This window comes from Kogia breviceps, chromosome 6, assembly GCF_026419965.1.
Source record: "Kogia breviceps isolate mKogBre1 chromosome 6, mKogBre1 haplotype 1, whole genome shotgun sequence".
Classification (NCBI taxonomy): domain Eukaryota; kingdom Metazoa; phylum Chordata; class Mammalia; order Artiodactyla; family Physeteridae; genus Kogia; species Kogia breviceps.
The window spans coordinates 30,946,266-30,966,166 of record NC_081315.1 but is presented as its reverse complement, the minus strand read 5'-3'; the positions used below and the strand labels follow the sequence as shown (position 1 = coordinate 30,966,166).

At 41.7% G+C, this 19,901-nt stretch overlaps 1 protein-coding gene across 1 annotated transcript in view; it reads right to left on the bottom strand.

Moving 5' to 3' along the window:
- The window catches only part of FHIP1A (FHF complex subunit HOOK interacting protein 1A), a 270,411-nt gene extending 250,815 nt beyond the window's left edge, over positions 1 to 19,596 (bottom strand). Inside the window, 1 exon segment of the mRNA XM_059066709.2 lies at positions 19,188 to 19,596. The gene's annotated coding sequence lies outside the window, so the exon portion shown is untranslated.
- Between the last annotated feature and the right edge of the window lie 305 nt (positions 19,597 to 19,901).

The following is a 19,901-nucleotide window of genomic DNA, read 5'->3' as shown; positions in this document are numbered from 1 at the left end:
ACAGACAGGATTCACTGAGATTCACGCAGATGAGCCGAGAACACAGTGAGTCTTCTGCACAAACATTAAGAGGTCTTTTTCTAAGAGCCTTATTTAATAAAAAGCAGTGACCTGCCAAGGAAGATAATTAGCATAGAACCAATCTTTAAAAGACGGAATTCAAAAGATCATTCTCTCACAAATCTTGATATTATTGCCTGGCACAGAAAATATTTGCATAAGGAGGCACAAAACTATTTTTTGCATAAGTAAATACTGTCAGCACAGAAGCAATATGAAAATGTTAAGACTTTACTGTCAAGTAGTAAATCAAACAAAAAGCAACTGAAAGCCAAATCTCTGTTGCTCAGGTGAAAACAAGAACACTTGAGAATAAAAGGTCAATAGAATTTTGTTGGTCACATAGCTAAGGCTGGCCACCTTGTGAGCTGACAGAGCTGTCCACTATTCTGAGAGCACCTACACCATATGTTGAGAATCTGAATGCATTTTCTCAAAAGTCAACAAGCGAAAAGCACAGTGCTAATGGTGACGTAAATGAAGTTGTGACAAATGTCCTGCTTGAAGATAATCTTCAAGAGCAGCAGTTATTGGTTCAGTACCACCAACAGCATTCCCAGAGATTAAAAGGCACAGGTGTAGCTGTGCTATTTTATATTATTTTTTAAATTTATTTATTTTCTGCTGCATTGGGTCTTCATTGCTGCACGCAGGCTTTCTCTAGTTGTGGTGAGCAGGGGCTACTCTTTTTTATGGTGCACAGGCTTCTCATTGCAGTGGCTTCTCCTGTTGCAGAGCACAGGCTCTAGGCGCGTGGGCTTCAGTAGTTGTGGCGAACGGGCTCTAGAGCACAGGCTCAGTAGCTGTGGCGAACGGGCTTAGTTGTTCGGCGGCATGTGGGATCTTCCCGGCCCAGGGCTCGAACCTGTGTCCCCTGCACTGGTAGGCAGATTCTTAACCACTGCGCCACCACTGCGCCACCAGGGAAGCCCAGATGTGTTATTTTAAATTCAGTTACTCCCACTTAAAATCCATGCTGATTTAAGGTGTTGGAGAGAGGGAGTAGGCAAAGCAACTTCCTTCCAAAATCAGGAGGTAAAGGGGCAACACCTAACACAAAAGAGGTTAAGTGACAGTGGCTAAAAAAAAAAAAAAAAAAAATCAACAAAAATATTGAATAAATAATCTTGAATAGCAGAACTTGCCAAGAATCCCTGATACTTTTCAGTGTAAGAATGTGGTCTCATTTCTGTGATCTTTCACACTAACAGGGACTTTTCCTAAACACAAAATTCAACATCTAAGGAATTTAAAACACTTGATAATAGTTCATTCAATTCCCTATTACATTCCTTCCTGGTTAAAAAAAAAACCACACACACATTTTGCAAAATGGATTTTGCCCATGGAGGATGGGAAGTACCAAGATGAAATGAATGACTTGAGAGTAAAATGCATCCCTCCGCCTCATGGCCAGAAGCAAAAGTGAGACATCCTACAGCATGAAGAGCGACTTCATCAAAGATTTTCACAGACAACAGCAGAGCCCACACATCCACAGGAGTATGAGCCCCTTCAAAGACTACACGCTCCTTACAAAAATGCTCACCAATGCTCAAGACATCTTAGGAACAAATCTTTTAAGGCTGCCTTCACATATATAACATTCTTTTGAAATCTTCAACTGTGACAAATGTGGGTCTTTGAAAGTGGAATTTGATATCTGTAAGTTGGAAATACATTGAGAAAATAAAGGGAATCATCAGGCTGGATTTTATTTTTAATCAAAAGAACAAGTGCTCTCTTTATGCGGCTTGTAAACTAATACTTCCAAACACAATTCTTTAAAACTATTCCAAACTCCCTTTCTAAGAGCAGCAGCTATGGAATAAGCAGGCAGCCTCGCTAGATGACCTCTCTGAAGGGCACCTTTTGCTTTTTAGGATGTCTTTGGTATTGGCATTGTACGTGCACTTAATTAGGTAGCAGCTATATCTGATTCCACTTTTCCACATTATTCATTCATTCAACAAATATTTATGCTGCACCTAATACATGCCAAGTACTGTGTTAAATCCTAGCAAGATGATGGTGAGCAGGCCCACTACCTGTCCTCGTGAAGGCGATTTACATAAGCACACAAATTATAACCCAAAAGTCAGTCCAGTGGGAAAAAAAGACATATGGTGATGCAAAAACCTATTAAGAAATGATTAAAGAAGACAATGAGGTGATACCAACAAACTTTATTTAACACTTTATGAAGCGGACAATCTCCTTGCAGAGAACTGCAAAATGGGGTGGAAAGCTGGAAGCCTTCACAGGATAAAGAATAAAGAACAAGGAAGAGAGAGACTTCCCTGGTGGTCCAGTGGCTAGGACTCCAAGGTCCCAACGCAGGGGAGTCGGGTTCAATCCCTGGTCAGGGAACTAGATCCCACCTGCCGCAACTGATCCCGAACGCCGCACTAAGACCCAATGCAGCATGCATAAGTTAATTAATTAACAGAACAAGGAAGAGAAAAATAGAAAACATCAGTGATCAACTAGGGCTGCACAGTCACCCTTGTCTGGAGTGAGAAGGCCCAGAGCTGGCTTGGCCCTTGCAGAATGGCTGACTAGCTATGCTCACTGCATTCCTGGTCAAGCAGAGCGGTTTCAGGGACACCAGAATCATCTAGGTGTCAGTTTGCTGAGGTGGCACCCTGGGCAGAAGAGGCTGCATCTGGGGCCTAGAAAGTTATTTCAACAAGCATATAACAGTGAGACCCAGCTAGTGTAAAGAGGCTTCCCTGAGGAAATGTATTAGTTTGAGCTGAAGATAAATAGGAGTTAACTAATAAAAGCAAAGGGGACGATGTGGGGAGAGGTATGGAGACAGTGGGGGTGGAGGAGAATGATGTTCCAAGTATTGTGAACAGCATGTGCAAAGGCTCTGTGGCTTTTTAAAAGACTATGGGTACATTAAGAAGTGAAAGAGGGACATCCCTGGCGGTCCAGTGGTTAAGACTTCGTGCTCCCAATGCAGGAGGCATGGGTTCAATCCCTGGTCAGGGAGCTAGGATCCCACATGCTGCACCAGGTGGCCAAAAAAAAAACAGAAATGAAAGAGGGGACTTCCCTGGTGGCACAGTGGTTAAGAATCTCCTGACAACGCAGGGGACACAGGTTCGCGCTCTGGTCCGAGAATATCCCACATGCCACGGAGCAACTAATTCTGTGTGCCACAACTACTGAGCCTGCACTCTAGAACCTGCAAGCCACAACTACTGAGCCCATGGGCCACAACTACTGAAGCCCGTGTGCCACAACTACTGAAGTCCATGCCTAGAGCCCATGCTCCACAACAAGAGAAGCCACTGCAATGAGAAGCCTGTGCACCACAACGAAGAGTAGACCCCGCTCGCCACAACTAAAGAGAGCCCGCACACAGCAACAAAGACCCAATGCAACCAAAAATAAATAAATAAATTTATTTTTTTTAAAAAAGAATCTATTGTAAAAATCTAGAAGAGAGGGTAGAGCTAACACAGATGAGAGAAATGAATGAATTTGAGAGACACTAAGGATGTAAAAGCACTAAAGGTTTGGATGGTATTCTGTATTCATAATTTACTCAAAGAAAATGCTTTGGTTTTGCCTAAGAATTCCTTATTTGTTAATTATTTGCAAACCAAAAAATGTCATGCAAATGTCAGAGCTCTTTTTCAGAGTTCTGCGTCAATTTTATCTTCTTTTAGATAAAGAAGAAAAAGTAACAAAGAGAAAAACAAAACTTAAGAAGTATCTCATTTTATGTAAAAATATGTGTTCCTGAAAAACTGAGCTACACCTGGGTAATAAAAGAACCTATATCTTATTACTGAGTAAATATTTCTTCCTTGCACAAAAACACTAAAAAATGCAGAACAGATTATCATGATACTATATCAAGTGAAATGTAAACCATTATTTCAATTATTTCCATACATCATTTCTCCTTTATTATAAGGTACATAAATCAGGTGATTTTACAACTCTAAAAGGAGGGAATGGCTGAGAGATTTAATAATCACCATCAAGTTTTGTAATAAACCATTTAGTAAGCAACTAGAATGCCCAAGAGGCTTGCAAGGATTTAAAACTATTCTTCCACCAATGACTTCACCCACATGGAAAAGTCATTTTTATACCTGTATTACTATGATATGCCACTTGTAGTCCACAACTTCCAAAAGATACAGCTCTCCAGTAGGCCTGGGTTACCATGTCATAGCAATGTAGTAAGAAGTTCAAAAGGTAGTCAGCCTTATAAACGCTATGAATACACATATACCACAAAAAGTTGAATTCTGTACTGAATTGGCCACATGTTCTTGTGTCTGATGTATACAGGCCAATTTGTACCACACTCAGAACAAACATAAAGGAGGAAACTGGGTTTTAGCAGTCTCATATCAACAACAAATGTACCAGCTAAATTCTAATTCCATGAACTAAAAAAAAGTCTAATTTTGAGACTGTGCAACTAGAGTCTATACCACCCCTTCAAAGTACAGGTTTTAACTTGGAAAGAAACAAATTCAGTATGAAAACCACTGAGGAAAAAAAACCACGGCATGTTAATAAACTGACTTCTAAAGGCTAAATGCATATTTAAGCATGCTGCTTTTGGCGACTTAAGTCACAACCCAGGCATTACTTGATCAGAGACTCTGTATATGAATTTCTGTTTTCTTTCCTTTAAAAAAATCATTAAGCAACTAAAGTATATGTGAAGTAACCTGAATTGCCTAAAACACTGTCTTGACAGTCATCATCCTCTGTAACACATACACTTAAGCCTGAATTGGGCATATAATGGTATTTTAAGAAATAAAAATTCTGGGAACTTCCCTGGTGGTGCAGTGGTTAAGAATCCACCTGCCAATGCAGGCGACACCGGTTCGAGCCCTGGTCCGGGAGGGTCCCACGTGCCGCGAAGCAACTAAGCCAGTGCACTGAGCCTGCACTCTAGAGTCCACAAGCCACAACTACTGAAGCCTGTGCGCCTAGAGCCCGTGCTCTGCAGAAAGAGAAACCACCACACGAGAAACCCGTGCACCGCAATGAAGAGTAGCCCCCACTTGCCGCAACTAGAGAAAGCCCGTGCGCAGCAACGAAGACCCAACGTGGCCAAAAATAAATACATAAAAATTTTTTAAAAAACAAAAACAAACAAAAGCACACACACACACACACAGTTGAAAGATGGGCCCTATAGTAAAGATGTTGACCCTTTCGTGATTTCATCTGCTTGACAAAGATGTCATGATGTCACTTGGCACATGAGTTTCCTCAGTGGACCATGCCCCTTCACACACTCACCAGTATGAGGAAGAGCAAAAGGGGTTCTTATCTAAGTCTCAGGTCTTACAATTTCTAAATTCCAAGTGAAGGGATAGTCATTCACCCTTTACTTTTCTTGAGAAGCACCAAGAAGTATGTCTGAAAAGGCAGCAAAAGCTTGAAGGATTAACAAGGAAGTTAGATGTCTCATATCTAATTTTTATGAACAGAAGAAAATGGAGGTTTGTACTTATCAGGGCTTAATATGGTATGTTCCAGATTCTGAGAGGACCTGATTACTGAGGCATTTTGGTTTACCTTTTCTGGTTTTCGCTTTTTATTATGGAAGTTTTCAGTACTTACAAAGTTGAGAGAGTAGTATGAGGAACTGCCATCATTCGGCTCAAGAATTAACAATGTATAGCTATTTATAATCTTCCATTCCCACTCCTTTCCTCTGCTGGATTGTCTTAAAGCAAACTGCATATATCATATCTGAAATAAGCAGGAAAAAATGGTCCGCCAACATATATCACTTCCTAATCCCCAGAAGCTGTGAATATTACTTTACATGGCAAAAAACCGTGACTGTAACTTTGGACCTTAAGGAGGACTTTATCTTGGATTATCCAAGTAAGACCTAAACGCAATCACATGGATCTTTATAGGACACAGGCAGAGGAAGATGAGACACAGACATACCAAGAGGAGAAGGCCATGAGACGGTGCAGAGAGATGCAGCCACAAGCCAAGGACAGCTTCCAAACCTGGAAGAGGTAAGAATTCTCCCCTAGCATCTCAGAGGGAGCATGGGCTTACCTACACCTTGATTTTAGACTTCTAGCCTCCAGAACTAAGAGATAATAAAGTTCTGTTGTTTAATCCACCCAGTCTGTGTTAATTTGTTACCGCAGTCATAGGAAACTAATACAATATCATATAATCTGAAAAACATCTCAGTATGTATCTTTAAGAAATAGACTCTTTTTTAATAATAATATAATTATCATTCCTTTTTTTAAGAGTCCTTTAATTTGTCTAATATCCAGAGTTTAAATTTCCCAAATTGTCTCATAATTTTATATTTATAACTTTGTTGATTTAGCCAAACCAAGATCCAAACATAGTTATGTCTCTTTAAGTCTCAGTGCCACTTTTAAAAAAAATAATAAATAAAAATACAATAAATAAAAACACTTATCTGACACTGACTTTGGGGGGAAAAAAATAATAGTTCCTCTTCCTTGTTTTTCTTGTCATTTATTTACTGAACAAACTGAATAACTTGTCCTACAGAAATTTCTGCATTCTAGATTTAGCTGATCACTCTCCATGATATTTTTTGACAAGGTCCTCTTTTTCCTATGCTTCTTATAAACTAGTAGTCAGATCTAAAGTCTTGATCAGAATCACATTCAGCTTTTTGGCAAGAAACTTCAGAGATGGTTCTATATATTCCCTATTGCATCAAATTAGGGGGCACTTATTCACTTTTCTCTTTTTGTAATGTTAATATTGATCAGTGGGTTCTGGGGTTATCAGCCTGATCCATCAATTATAAAGTTCCCAATCAGCCTTTGACCTAAAAGTTTTCACAGTCACAGATGATCAGTCCCTAGATCTGTTATTTCATTAGGGGTAACAAAATGATACTATTTTCTTTATATCGTTCCTTCTGCATTTACTAGCTGGAATTCTTTTAAAAATAAGATTTTTGTTCAAACAATCTATTTGGCTACTCTGAAATACAGGGTTTTTGTTTGTTTTTTTTTTAAAACAGGAAAAGTAAGATAAATGTTTGACAACATCTAATTTTTAAGGTAGTGCCAGTACGGACATCCGCCTCTTGACTACAAAGACTACCTTGTCTGTATTCAATGAATGTAACCTCTCCAGTGTACTCAACTTAGTCCTCAAGTTACCAATTCAAATACTCAGCCTACAATATGAAACCTGTTTTTATTGAGATTTATTTGTGCTTTTATTTGTCAGTTTAATTTAACTACAATGGCCTGCAAACTTTTTTGATCTAAAAAGTACATTTTACATCACAGTCCAACGAACACACACACATATGTAATATGCCTACCTAGATGAAAGTGAAACAAAAGAATATGAAACCTATTTTTAAAGAATAAAAGCCAGGATCCAACGTGTCTTATGTCAATTTGATGTCGATTCTTAGGATTTACGCCCATCAGATCAGTCCAAACTCCTCAACCAACCCCTTCAAACCACTCACCCTGAGTCTACCTGATCCTGTTTCACTAATACAACCCGTCTTCTCATTCTTGACTCTGTGCCTTTGGTTCAGTGCTCTGCACACCTGCCTCTAACCCTGTAAACCAGCTCAAGCTGTCCTCTTCCCCCTCAAAAGTAAACACGCCTCCTGCTCCTCCATCCAGCACCCTCCTTTCTTTTATGAATGGCACAATCCTTCTTTCAGGAGACTGTTCTTTCTCCCCGTCCTAACTATGGATATGTATTTCTAGATGGGGCTGCCAATTACCAAATAATTTGTGCCCCCGGCCACAGGGAAAAGGGTGTCACCCATGCGAAGTCGACCAGAGGCATTCCTGGGATTTTGAGATGTAGACGAAAAGAAAGTCAGATCCTCTTTCGGGGTGATCCCTTGCCTTTCTGGCAGTCATGCCCCCAGCCACATGGAGGAAACTGACTCAGAGAGAAGTAGGGATAAGACACAGACAGTCTTGGTGGTATAGGAGTTTTCAGTTTTGGTTTCCAAGACCGCCTTCACTTCTCCCATACCCTTGACCATATGAACCAATAAATTCCCTTTCTGTACAGTTTAAATTTCTAAAATTTACAACCAAAGGAATCCTAATATGACCCCCACCATGACTCTTGAAGCCTATGACCACAGTGACCTCTACCTTCCTGGTTTCTTGCACTTACTTTCTAAACAAATAACACTTCATCACATGCTGTCCTGATTTTTTTGTGTGTCAAATACGTATCTGTCACCATCTTTTGTGGCCTCGCAGACATATATCTTACATACCTTTTGAAAGACCCCCAAACAATCCCTAGAATAGTGCTAATAGAGCTTTAGTAATAAATAACAATTACCATGTATTGATTATTACTTCCACAGTAAGCACTTCACATGAGTTATCTTACTTAACCCTCACGGAAACCTCCTGGGTTGGGCATTATTATTTCCACTTAAAGAAGCTGAGGTTCATCATAGGAAAGTAACTGGTGCAAAGACACACATTTACTAAATAGTAAAGCAGGGATTTGAACCAGATTTGCATCCAAATTGCATCCTCTTCCCACCTAACCCACCTTGCCTCCAACAATGATAGAAACTTGTTAATTAATTTACCAGAGACTGTAATTGATCAAAGACCTCCATTTAACCCCTGATTTTCCACTAACCTCAAAGTGCAGGTCCCTTCATCGTTAAGAATAACATTAATATATGAATGTATAAATAAATGCACTATATGAAAATAAGTATCTTGAAAAAGTTATAATACAATTTCTCCAAAATTGCCACTGGCAGCCTGAAGATGAAGTGCTGGCATTTCTCTTAAAGTAATAGGTAAAAGGAATGAATATTTATTTAAGAACACTCTGCCAGAACAAGATGTATACAACTCCCCTGGCAGTGATATTTCAAAACAGCAAAAGGAGATTTGTGAGCATCTGTCAATGTGTAACATGCCTTCAGCTCTGCAATTGCTCACAGGAATATTCCTGTGTCATCATGAGACACTAATGTTATTGAGCACTCCCAAGGCTTGGAGGCAAGAACACAAGTCCTTTAGGAAGAAAATGGCTCCATCTTCTTAGCTCAGCAATGACAGGGGCCAGGAGGACAGGAACAGCAATTTACTGGTAGAGAACCTAAAAGCCACCGGCTCTCATCTCTACATGATCTGCATCCTTCAGGCCAGCGTTTTCAATTCCATGCTTGTGTCTCCAATTCCTGCCGGGCACATCAACGTGGAACTCCCGCTATCAAATTAACTTTGGGGCAATAATAGTTTTTCAGCATCTAGCCAAGTACTTTCCATTGAAAAGTGTCCCATAAACGTGTTGGTGGTTGTCTGTTTCTCTTTTTTCCTTCCTCATTTTTACCACTTTACTTGAGGGCCTTATACCATATACACACTCTTCTGGGAAATATAATGATTGTTCCTAGAAGGCCAGAAGCTGCTATCAAAGAGGCATGCTCCTTATTTATAATTTGGCAACAGCGCAGCCAAGGGGAGGGTATGCCTAGCACACACTGAAGAATGGCTGCATCCCCTGATGGGACGAGACTTTGCTAACTGGCATACCCTGGTGAAAGGCCCTAAAGAATTCACTGCCATCACAGACTCAAAAATACTTCACATGAGATCGTATATGTCATAGTGCTTTGTGACTCTAAGTTACCCCGGCTAGTGGTGTGGCTGTTACAAACGCAAAGGCCTGGGGAACAGGTGGGCGTATGGTTTGAAAGAACTAAGTAGGTCCCAATAGGAGGAGGGAAAAAGAAAGAGAGAGCCCAGAGGATTCAACAGAGAGCCCAGACAACAAAGGGGATGTGGTGGTAGAAAGTTTCAAGTTAGCAAACGCCCACTCAGTTCAACAAACGCTTACTGGATGGCAGGCACTGGTCTACCATTCTTGGGACACAGAGCGAAAGACAGTCAAAACTAATTCAGCCAAGATCCCTGCCCTTCGTGGGGCTTTATGTGCTTATTTGGGGAGACAGCCGATAAACAATACGCATAATAAATAAGTAAATTGTAATATGTTAGAAGATAAGTGCAGGAGAGCAGGGGAAGGGGGACAGAGAGTGCAGAGGGTTTGCAATACTCTCAGATTAAAAGGAGTGCCAAAGAGCATAATGAGTCAGATTTCCAATGATGTTCCTCAAAAACTACATTCAAGGGACTTCCCTGGTGGCGCAGTGGTTAAGAATCTGCCTGCCAATGCAGGGGACATGGGTTTGATCCCTGGTCCAGGAAGATCCCACATGCCATGGAGCAACTAAGCCCGGGCGCCACAACTACTGAGCCTGTGCTTTAGAGCCTGCAAGCCACAACTACTGAGCCCTCGATCCACAACTACTGAAACCTGTGCACCTAGAGCCCATGCTCTGCAACAACAGAAGCCACCGCAGTGAGAAGCCCGTGCACCGCAACAAAGAGTAGCCCCCACTCGCCGCAACTAGAGAAAGCCCTCACGCAGCGATGAAGACCCAACGCAACCAAAGATAAATAAATAAGTTTTTTTTAAAAAACTATATTCAATTGCAGGAGAAATGAGGAAAATCAAACAGAGCTTGAATGAAACGTGCATAAAATTTGACAAATCCAAATTGCCTAGGAACATACAGCTCATTTTCCATATTTCATCTTCTTCCCCCTTGTTCAAAATTATTGACACCAACAGGCTATGTAACCTATTTACTGAGGAAAATACGAAACAACGTAGCCAGAGGCAGAGCAAAGGGAATTATAAGAGACAAGAGCAAAGCAGATGAGAGCAAAAATAGGTGCAAAGCAGTACCTCAGGAAAGGGCTAATTCAACAGGACTTTAATATGACAATTTTTTCTTAGGAATAGTTGGCTCTAGGTCGAGGATGATATATAAGTTTCATTTCTAGTAACAACCCCAAACAGCTGGCAGAGTCCTTCTGGATCCCTGCATTGATAAAGAGTTCTGGGTCCTGTGAGCAATGAACTAGACATTTCTTCCATGAGCTCAAGATGGGGGACTGAGCACACATGCCCTACACTTGCCTTTCATTCCTTGGTAGAGCTTAGTGCTTTTTTTAAAAAAAAAAAAAAAAAAAAAAAAAAAGCAGTAAACACTCATTGGCCACCTACAATGTGAAGCAAAACCAAGAATAGTGGAGGATCTGGAGTGTAGAGCTTGATCCAAGTCCTAATGGAGTCTATAATTGGGAAGAAGAATAATTACACAAAAGATAACACTAGAAAGCATCAAATGACTAAATTCCTAAAATTTCTGTACAGAGATTCAGATGCCAGGAAATTGCTACAGGAAACGATAGCCAAGAAAGGCTTAAAGGAGGACACAGGCTCTGAACTGGGCTTTGAAGAATTCACATCACTGAAATAACTGGAAAGAGGAAGGACTGGTCCCAGCAAGACGGTGTAAAAGGAATAGGCACGTGTGCTCAGATCGGCATGGCAGCCAGAGCAGAGGATCTAAACAGGGCACCAGATCATAGATGCCTTGAGTATTAGTCAGGGATCTCCAGAGACAGAGAACCAACAGGAGACACATATATAAAGGAGATGAGTGTGTGTATATAGAGAGAGAGACAGATAGAAAGGTTTATTATAAGGAATTGGCTCATGCAATTATGAAGGCTGAGAAGTCCCAAGGTCTGCACTCAGCAAGCCAGAGAAGTAGGACAGCTGATAATATAGTTCAAGCCCAAGTTTGAGGCCAAAGGCACAGAAGATGGATGCCCTAGCTCAAAAACAGGCAGAGTGAGCGAATTCTCCCTTACTCAGACTTTCTGTTCAATTCGGGTCTTCAATGGATTGAATGACGCCCACCGACAATGGAAAGACCATCTGCTTTACTCAGTCTACCAATTCCAGTGTTAATATCATCCAGAAACACCCTCACAGACGCACCCAGAATAATGTTTACCCAAATCTCTGGGCACCCTGCGGCCCAGTCACGTTGGTACCTAAATTTAACCATCAGAGCTTGGACTGAGTCATTATCCAGTAGGCAACAAGGACCATGATCAGAGACATGAGCAAAGCTATACTTTATAAAATCAAACTGACTGTGGCATGAAAATGGATTACAGAAAGAAAAACTGAAAACAAAAACCAGGTAAAAAAAAAATACTATAATTGTCCATGTGATCATAAGAGGCAGACCATCAACGACAAACATACAGGATTCTATTCAAAATAAGGTACTCTGCTAGGTGATTAAGATGAGCTACTCGTGTCACCCTACAGTTTAATTTGATGTCAGGATCGAAATGGAGACCTATGCAGCAGGACTGCAGAAGCAAGCCTAGGAGTCCAAAGGTCAGCAATGAGGATGCGGATTTAGGGATTACCCATATAGGGAAGGGAGCCAAGTTGAGAGTTTGCTTCTGGCGTGCCCATCCTGACAGAAGCCCGCAGGACAGCAGGTTGAATCAGTCAGTCTTGAGTCAGGAAGCCTCATCAGACCAACTCGTTTTTGTGATTCACTGGGGAGGAATGACCACTCCTGGGTGGCAAACTAATCCTAAAACATTATCAAGAGGTGGGATTACTTTAGAGGAAAAAAAAGGCAGGAGGCAACACAACCAGCCTGCAGACACCTAAACACAACTTACAAGCGCCGATTCATCAAGAGCAACTGCGGGGTCCACTTTCCAAATCAGACATACAAAGTCTTCAACAGGAACCCCGTGGAGAAGAACAAGGAGGAAACTGAGAGAAGGTCAAACTTCATCAAGCTGATAAGAGACTAGCATGAACCATTAAGTTTCTAATACAACTCAGATAAATAGCAGGTTATCTGCTATTTCCTGAAGCAAATCAAAGTCAATGGAAGTCCTATTGTCACATTTTTCATAAGCATTTAAATTACTGCATCTTGCTTAAAATAAGCCAAAGTGTAAACAGTCTGCAATATACACAAACAGGAGAGATTTTAAATATTCAACTTACCAAAAAAGTGACAATGTTAGAGAACAGGCAGTAACCAAGACTAATACGTAAGGTATATTGCATCTTCCCACAAAAAAAAAAAAAAAATCAAAAGAACTATATACAAACGATGAAATTTCTCTTGTATTCTAAGAAATTCGTTTTTTACAAAAGAATTTTTCACACAAAAAATATCAAGAAACATTTTTCCTAATACAATAAATATGGGCAGCAGCATCTTCATTTTGAGGATGCACAAAGTTTCATGCTAAGTGACCTACTGATGATCTTTTTTTTTTTTTGGCTGCGCTATGCTGCATACAGGATCTTAGTTCCGCGACCAGGGACCGAACCTGTGCCCCCTGCAGTGGAATTGCAGTCTTAACCACTCAACCACCAGGGAAGTCCCGATGATCATATTTTTACAGTATAGCTTATATCACTTATGCATAAATACACACATGTATATATATGTCATATATATATACACATAAGGTGTGTATATGTTTATATTGTACAGATATTTATATTTGTTAAGATACTTTTATACTCATTCTGATATATTACAAAGAAAATCATGAATGAACTCCCAAGTACAAGTTCCATGAACACAAACAAAGCAGAAGATACTCATCTTGAGGAATGCAACATAATCTTCTAATTGAATGGTTATGAACAAAGCTTGGACTCGATGAAAATATTAATCAACTCTCTAAGATGGTCAATAAAAACTTTGCCACAGGAATTTCTGAAATGTTCCTCCTTCAATGAGCCTGGGTCGTAAAATTTAGCCAAAGTATCATATTTCACATTTGCCACACACAGATGAGAGAAATCAGTTCCTGGGACTTTCTATAGGCCTAAAGATCTTAAAATTGACCCATGACCAATATTTCAATAGAAGTAAATTTTCATACAAGAAGAGGAGCTAAAATACACTCACTCTGCATTCTGCAAAACCTGGTAGATTCTCCTTAATAGCATGTCCTAGAATAATGTTCTTAAAAAAAAAATTTTTTTAAACTTTGCTCCATAAAAAATAATTAGCAGCTCATCCGACAACTGCAGAGTATTTTTATATCTGTTATCAATTACTATGTTCTCTTGGGGAAAGCATTAAAACCAAAAAGAACCTGACATGTGAAGAAATGAGGTAAGTCTTACCTAAAATCTCAGCACCTTCTGTTACTACGACCTTTTGTTTCAGTCGGGTCATGTAACAATAATTTCTATCTTCAGTCCAATACATTCAAAAAAAAAAGCTATTAATATAATTTAAAATGTAGGGACACTTAGAGGAAGTGTAAATTAGAGAATTTAGCATTTTCATACCTCTGACTCTTTCACAAACCTTTCCTACACAAATGTAGGTACACAAGTGTACCTACACAAGATGGACTTTAAAGGATGTTCTCTAAAGCACTAGTCTTACTATAGAAAAATGGGAAACAACCCAAATTTCCAACAATAGGAAACTGTTAAAATAACCTGTCATGCAATACTATACAGTATGATCTATATGTATGGTCATGGGAACATTTTCAACACCAATTAAGTTAAAAATAAAAACGAAGTTGAAAGTTGTTTTATATTACCCCACTTGTTATTAAACAATCACAATAATAAATATATTTTAATACAGGGAAATTTGGGGGAAGTTTCTCTAGAATACAAGATCACAGTGCACTTTATCTTTCAACATTACATATTTCTGTGATGTTTGAATGTTGAATAATATGTATTGTGTGTATAATCAGAAAAAATAAAGTTTTATTTTAAGTTAGTATTATAATTGGAGGGGAAGTAGGAAAAAACTTTATGTATAAAGAAAAGGGAAATCTTAGGGTGTTAAAAACTTTTCTATTATAGCTCTGCAATATTATCTGCCCCTACCTCTCTTTTGGAAGACGGTTGTTTCCTTATTCTCAGAACTTCAAAACTGAGCAACACACAGACATTGGAAGGGCCCCTTACCGTCTCCCATTAGTAATAGCTTCTAGGGATAAAAGTTTAGGCCAAACTCCAGTATTTATCAAATTCAACACTGTCAGTTCCTGAACAGCTGCAAACAAACTGCAAAGGTATATCTAAGTTATTTCAGAATTAACCAAAAAAAAAAAAGGATTCTGCAGACTCTGAAACTATTTGAAGCATTTTCATAATGGAAATATGAGGAATTAGAGATAGCTACCTACTTTTGAATCCGCAGCCCTGTAACCTATTCAAACATTGTAAAAACTAGATGGAAAGGACAAGAGAGCAGTGCCTGGAAAGGTAACTGAGGAATCACAAGCATGGGGGAAATTTCCAGCTGCCTGTGGAAGGGTATGAACCTGTGCTGGGAGAGGGGTGCCTCCACAGTCATGTGACCTTGGCAAAACAATTGAACTCCTCTACCACAATTTCCTCACCTGCAAAATCAAAGGACGGAGAATAAACAATCTCTGTGGTCCCTTTCGGCTCTAAAATTCTGAAAACAAAGCTTTACTCATTCCTTGCCAAAGGATATCTTAAATATATACATATACATATACACACACACACACACACACACACACACACACACACACACACACATGTACACAGCCTAAAATATAAGGTATAAGGTTATAAGGTACATGGCCAAAAACAGCAGACGCCTGCCTGGCTCCTTCTCATCCTTGAGTTCCACTCTCCAAAAGAAGCCCCTTCAATTCTTTTAGATGTTTCTTCTAGTAATTACTTCTATATTTGTAAATCACACATTTAGATTACTATTTTCTGATTTTTCTCAATTTTATTAGACCCTACCAAAAGTTCCTATGGCAACTATTGGGGCATTTATCACCTGTCCCACCTCCTGGGATGCAGCTACACTGTTGAGATGCAAAGGATATAAAGATTATATGCATGTACACACATGTATAAGTATGTGTTTCTATATAGTCCTGTCCCAGTGAGCACTCATGTTGATTAATAAGAAATAAGGTCCCATTCTAAACACTGCACAAAATGTAGCAGAGAAAAAATTAAAAGCCTGGCCTCTAAATCAGAAAAGTCCTGCATTCGTGTCTGAGTCCACCACATACAGGAACAAAGTATGCACCTAAAAGTTCCTTATTTTCTCTGAGTCTCAACTTTTTTTTTTTTGCGTTACGCGGGGCTTTCACTGTTGTGGCCTCTCCTGTTGCGCAGCACAGGCTCCGGACGCGCAGGCTCAGCAGCCATGGCTCACGGGCCCAGCCGCTCCAAGGCATGTGGGATCTTCCCGGACCGGGACACGAACCCGTGTCCCCTGCATCGGCAGGCGGACTCTCAACCACTGCGCCACCAGGGAAACCCTGAATCTCAACAATTTTCCTCCTGTGTAAGCTGAATATAATACACCAACTACAAAATGGTTAAATCACAAAGCACAAATATGGTACCTGTGAAAGCACTTTATTACTCATAAAGCACTATAAAAATGTTACTTTCCGTTATTGTCTTCACGAAGAGATCCCTATAAATGAAGTACCTGAAGTTATTGGTCACTCTTGAGCACTGTTCTCCTATGTAGGCTAAAAACTAAGAGTCAGAAGCCACTGAGAGTAAGAGTGAAATAGATGTAAATCATGTTCCAAGACCAGAATCTGAGGGTCTAGCTCTTCAAAGGGTCTATGTATTGCCCTATGAGACAAATGCACACAGAACAAAGATCGAGCATCTCAGCAGGGATCAGAGAAAGCAACTGTTTTATATTTGCAGAGAGAGAGAGCTTCCTTACCAAATATTCTTTATAAAAGTAATACAAGGGGACTTCCCTGGTGGTCCAGTGGTTAAGAATCCACGTTCCAACACAGGGGACCCGGGTTTGAGATCCCACATGCTATGGAGCAACTAAGCCCACGTACCACAACTACTGAGACCGCATGCTCTACAGCCCGTGCACCACAACTAGAGAGAAGCCCACGTGCCACAATGAAAAATCTCACATGCTGCAACCAAGAACTGATGCCGCCAAATAAGTAAATATTTGTTTAAATAAATAAAAATAAAATACAGGAACATAATTTCAAAAGTCACTCCTCAGGCTTCTTCTAATATGTACCTCTATATTTCAACATAATTTGTACATCTGCTTTTTGATTTGCAGACATAATCTATTGGCTTCCTATTACAACAGAAAGAACTTTGTAGAGAAAGTGTTTCATATCAAATTTGGGAAGTTATCATGAAGAACTGTCCAGCAATGCATTACTGACACTACAGTAAAACAGGTCTCTCATTTCTGGTATTCAAAGACCTATATTGAAAGTGATACAACCACAGTGTCTCTATTTAGAGGCAAGTAGGAAGCTAGCTAGGTAGACAGGTCTAGATTATGAGACCACTCTAAATCTCTCTCTGAATCTAGTTCAGTGATACTCAGTTTCTCTTGTCTTATCTACATGCCGCACACAGTTTAATCCTGTTCCTAAAGCTACAGGTCAAATGACAAACGGGACCCCAAACTTAATTTATTTCAAGACAAGCATGGAAACAATTCTATGAGCTGTGCGGAAAGGGGTTAACTGGAACTAAAAGAAACCAGCCTTTAATTACCTGAAAAGTTATCTAAAGCCAACAAATATGCTGCACTAAAAAGTAAATTTATGGACTGAATCTCCTGCTCAATTTCTGTCCAGAGAAGACCACTAAACTTCTCCAGATGTGGTCTTGGGCTGTTTCAGGGAAATATTTGGGCAGTTTCAGGGAAAACATCCTGTCTAGTGCCAGGTGTACAAGTGAACTTGAGGTCAGGCAGGTGACCCTGCTGACCAGGCATGGTACATTAAGAAGAGGAAATCTTTTCTCTCGCTAATCAACAGGATAAAGGTGATTAAGCAGGAATTATTTTTCAATGACCTACATAATTTCATCAGGGCAGCTGCGGCTATTAGCAGAGAGCAGCTGACTTTCTAATGAGATGAATTTGATAGCAGGGCCCTGCCAGAGAAGGCAGGGAGTGGGCCCAATCTACAAGAAAGCAACAACTGGTGTGCATTGTTTACTATTCCTCCCCAGGGCTGTCTCTCCTCTGTTTGGGGCTCCTTCCTTCCACGGGGAATACTCCCCACCTGGGATGCCTAAGGCTGCAGCACCTGCTGAATGGTGGAAGCCGGGTCTTTTTTTTTTTTTTTTAATTTTTATTTTATATTGGAGTATAGTTGATTTACAATGTTGTTAGTTTCAGGTGTACAGCAGTTTGATTCAGTTATACAAATACATACATCTATTCTTTTTCAGATTCTTTTCCTATTTAGGTTATTACAGAATATTGAGTAGAGTTCCCTGTGCTATACAGTCCTTGTTGAATATCTATTTTACAGATAGCAGTGTGTATTAGTCCAGCTCTGTCCCACCCACTTGGATCCACCCATTCTTAATAAACACGAATAAATTAGGAGTCTGGGATTAACATAAACCGGGTCTATTAAGAATGGATGGATCCAAGTGGGTGGGACAGAGCTGGGCTAATGCATCAGAACTGCCCACGTGATTCCCGAAGTCCCAAGCAAACAAGGCTACCGCTGCCACCAACACCTCTCTCTGGCTGGGCTTAAGATAGGACAGAAGTTATTTAGTTCCACTCCCTACCAGAAGTGGAATTAACAAGGGACCTTTGTTAAGGTCGGAGCAGGACACACACGCACGCACGCACGCACACACATACCACCATCATCATCAATAACAGCCACGACTTGAACGCAGTTTCATTAGAGAACTTAACGAAACTGAGCAAGAGACACCCAACAAGTAAGTCCTAACACCAGGAAAGCGCTGCAATCCTCAGAGTGGGACCGCCTCTGCCTCTTGTATGAAAGCAAGGAGGTGGGGAGAGGAAAACTGAGCCCCACATCTCTTCTCCTTTGCTTGTTCATCCGGTAGGATCAGGCTCTCTGGCCCCAAGAACCAAGAAAAGGGTGGAGAGCCCAGGTGCCATCCTTCTCCGTCAAAACAAGCTAGCTCTTTCTCCCCCGGGATCAGTCACCGAGTCACGCCCGGTCCAGCAGCTCTGGGAGCCCCCTCCTCCCCGCCGTGCCTCGGCCCGACACAGAGATCTTGCTTGGGATAGTCCCAGCGGGGGCCCCCCCCTCCCAATTCCTGCTCCTCCCGCCCAGTCGGGGAACGCAGGCAAGGGATACTTCTGCTCTCCGCCTTCCCATAACCCCTAAAATAAAAGAATCCCTCAGGCGCAAATCTCAGATCCGCACGCCACGTACCTGTCAGCGGCCGCGGCTCCTCCTCCCGGCCCGGTGCGGGACTCGCCAGAACTGTCCGGGAACAGTCCAGAAAGTTTGTGCCACCACCGCGCTGGGCACCGCGAGGAAGGGGGAGCGGGCTCCTCGCCGGGACCGGGACAGTCCGCTCTGCACCCCGGCCGGCAGCCGCTCTCACGCCTCGGCCCGGGTCCTCCCCACCCAGCTCCAAGTCTACAGCGGCGCCCTGGGAAGAAAGTACGAGGTGGAAGAAGGTCGGAGCGCAACTTTCCGACAGTGCGTCAGCCCGTGGCGGAGCCGCGCCGCTCCTGCGCTCCCCCGCCCCCCAACCCGCGCCCTCGGGGGAGCGCGGGCGGGGCCCGAGCCGAGGCGGAGCCCAACCTGCCTGGCCGGCTCAGGGGAGCTCGCGTCCGGCCCCGCCCCTGCCCTCGCCGCCAGCCCCGCCCCTTCCCCCGGAGGGGCGGCCGTCAGGTGCGCGGGGGTCTGGCTCGGCTGCGAGGCCGCCCCGGCGCCCGTTGCCAAGGTGAAGGAGGCGGAGCCTCTGAGGGAAAATTTCCACCGAAACTTAAACCCCGCGGAATGGAGGACACCTCGCCCCTGGGGACTCGCCTGTCGCTGGAACTACACCCCGTCACGAACACACACACACACACACACACACCACGTTTACGGTCCGGCCAAAAGGCTCATTTCTTGAGTTCTGCTGAGTGGAGAAAG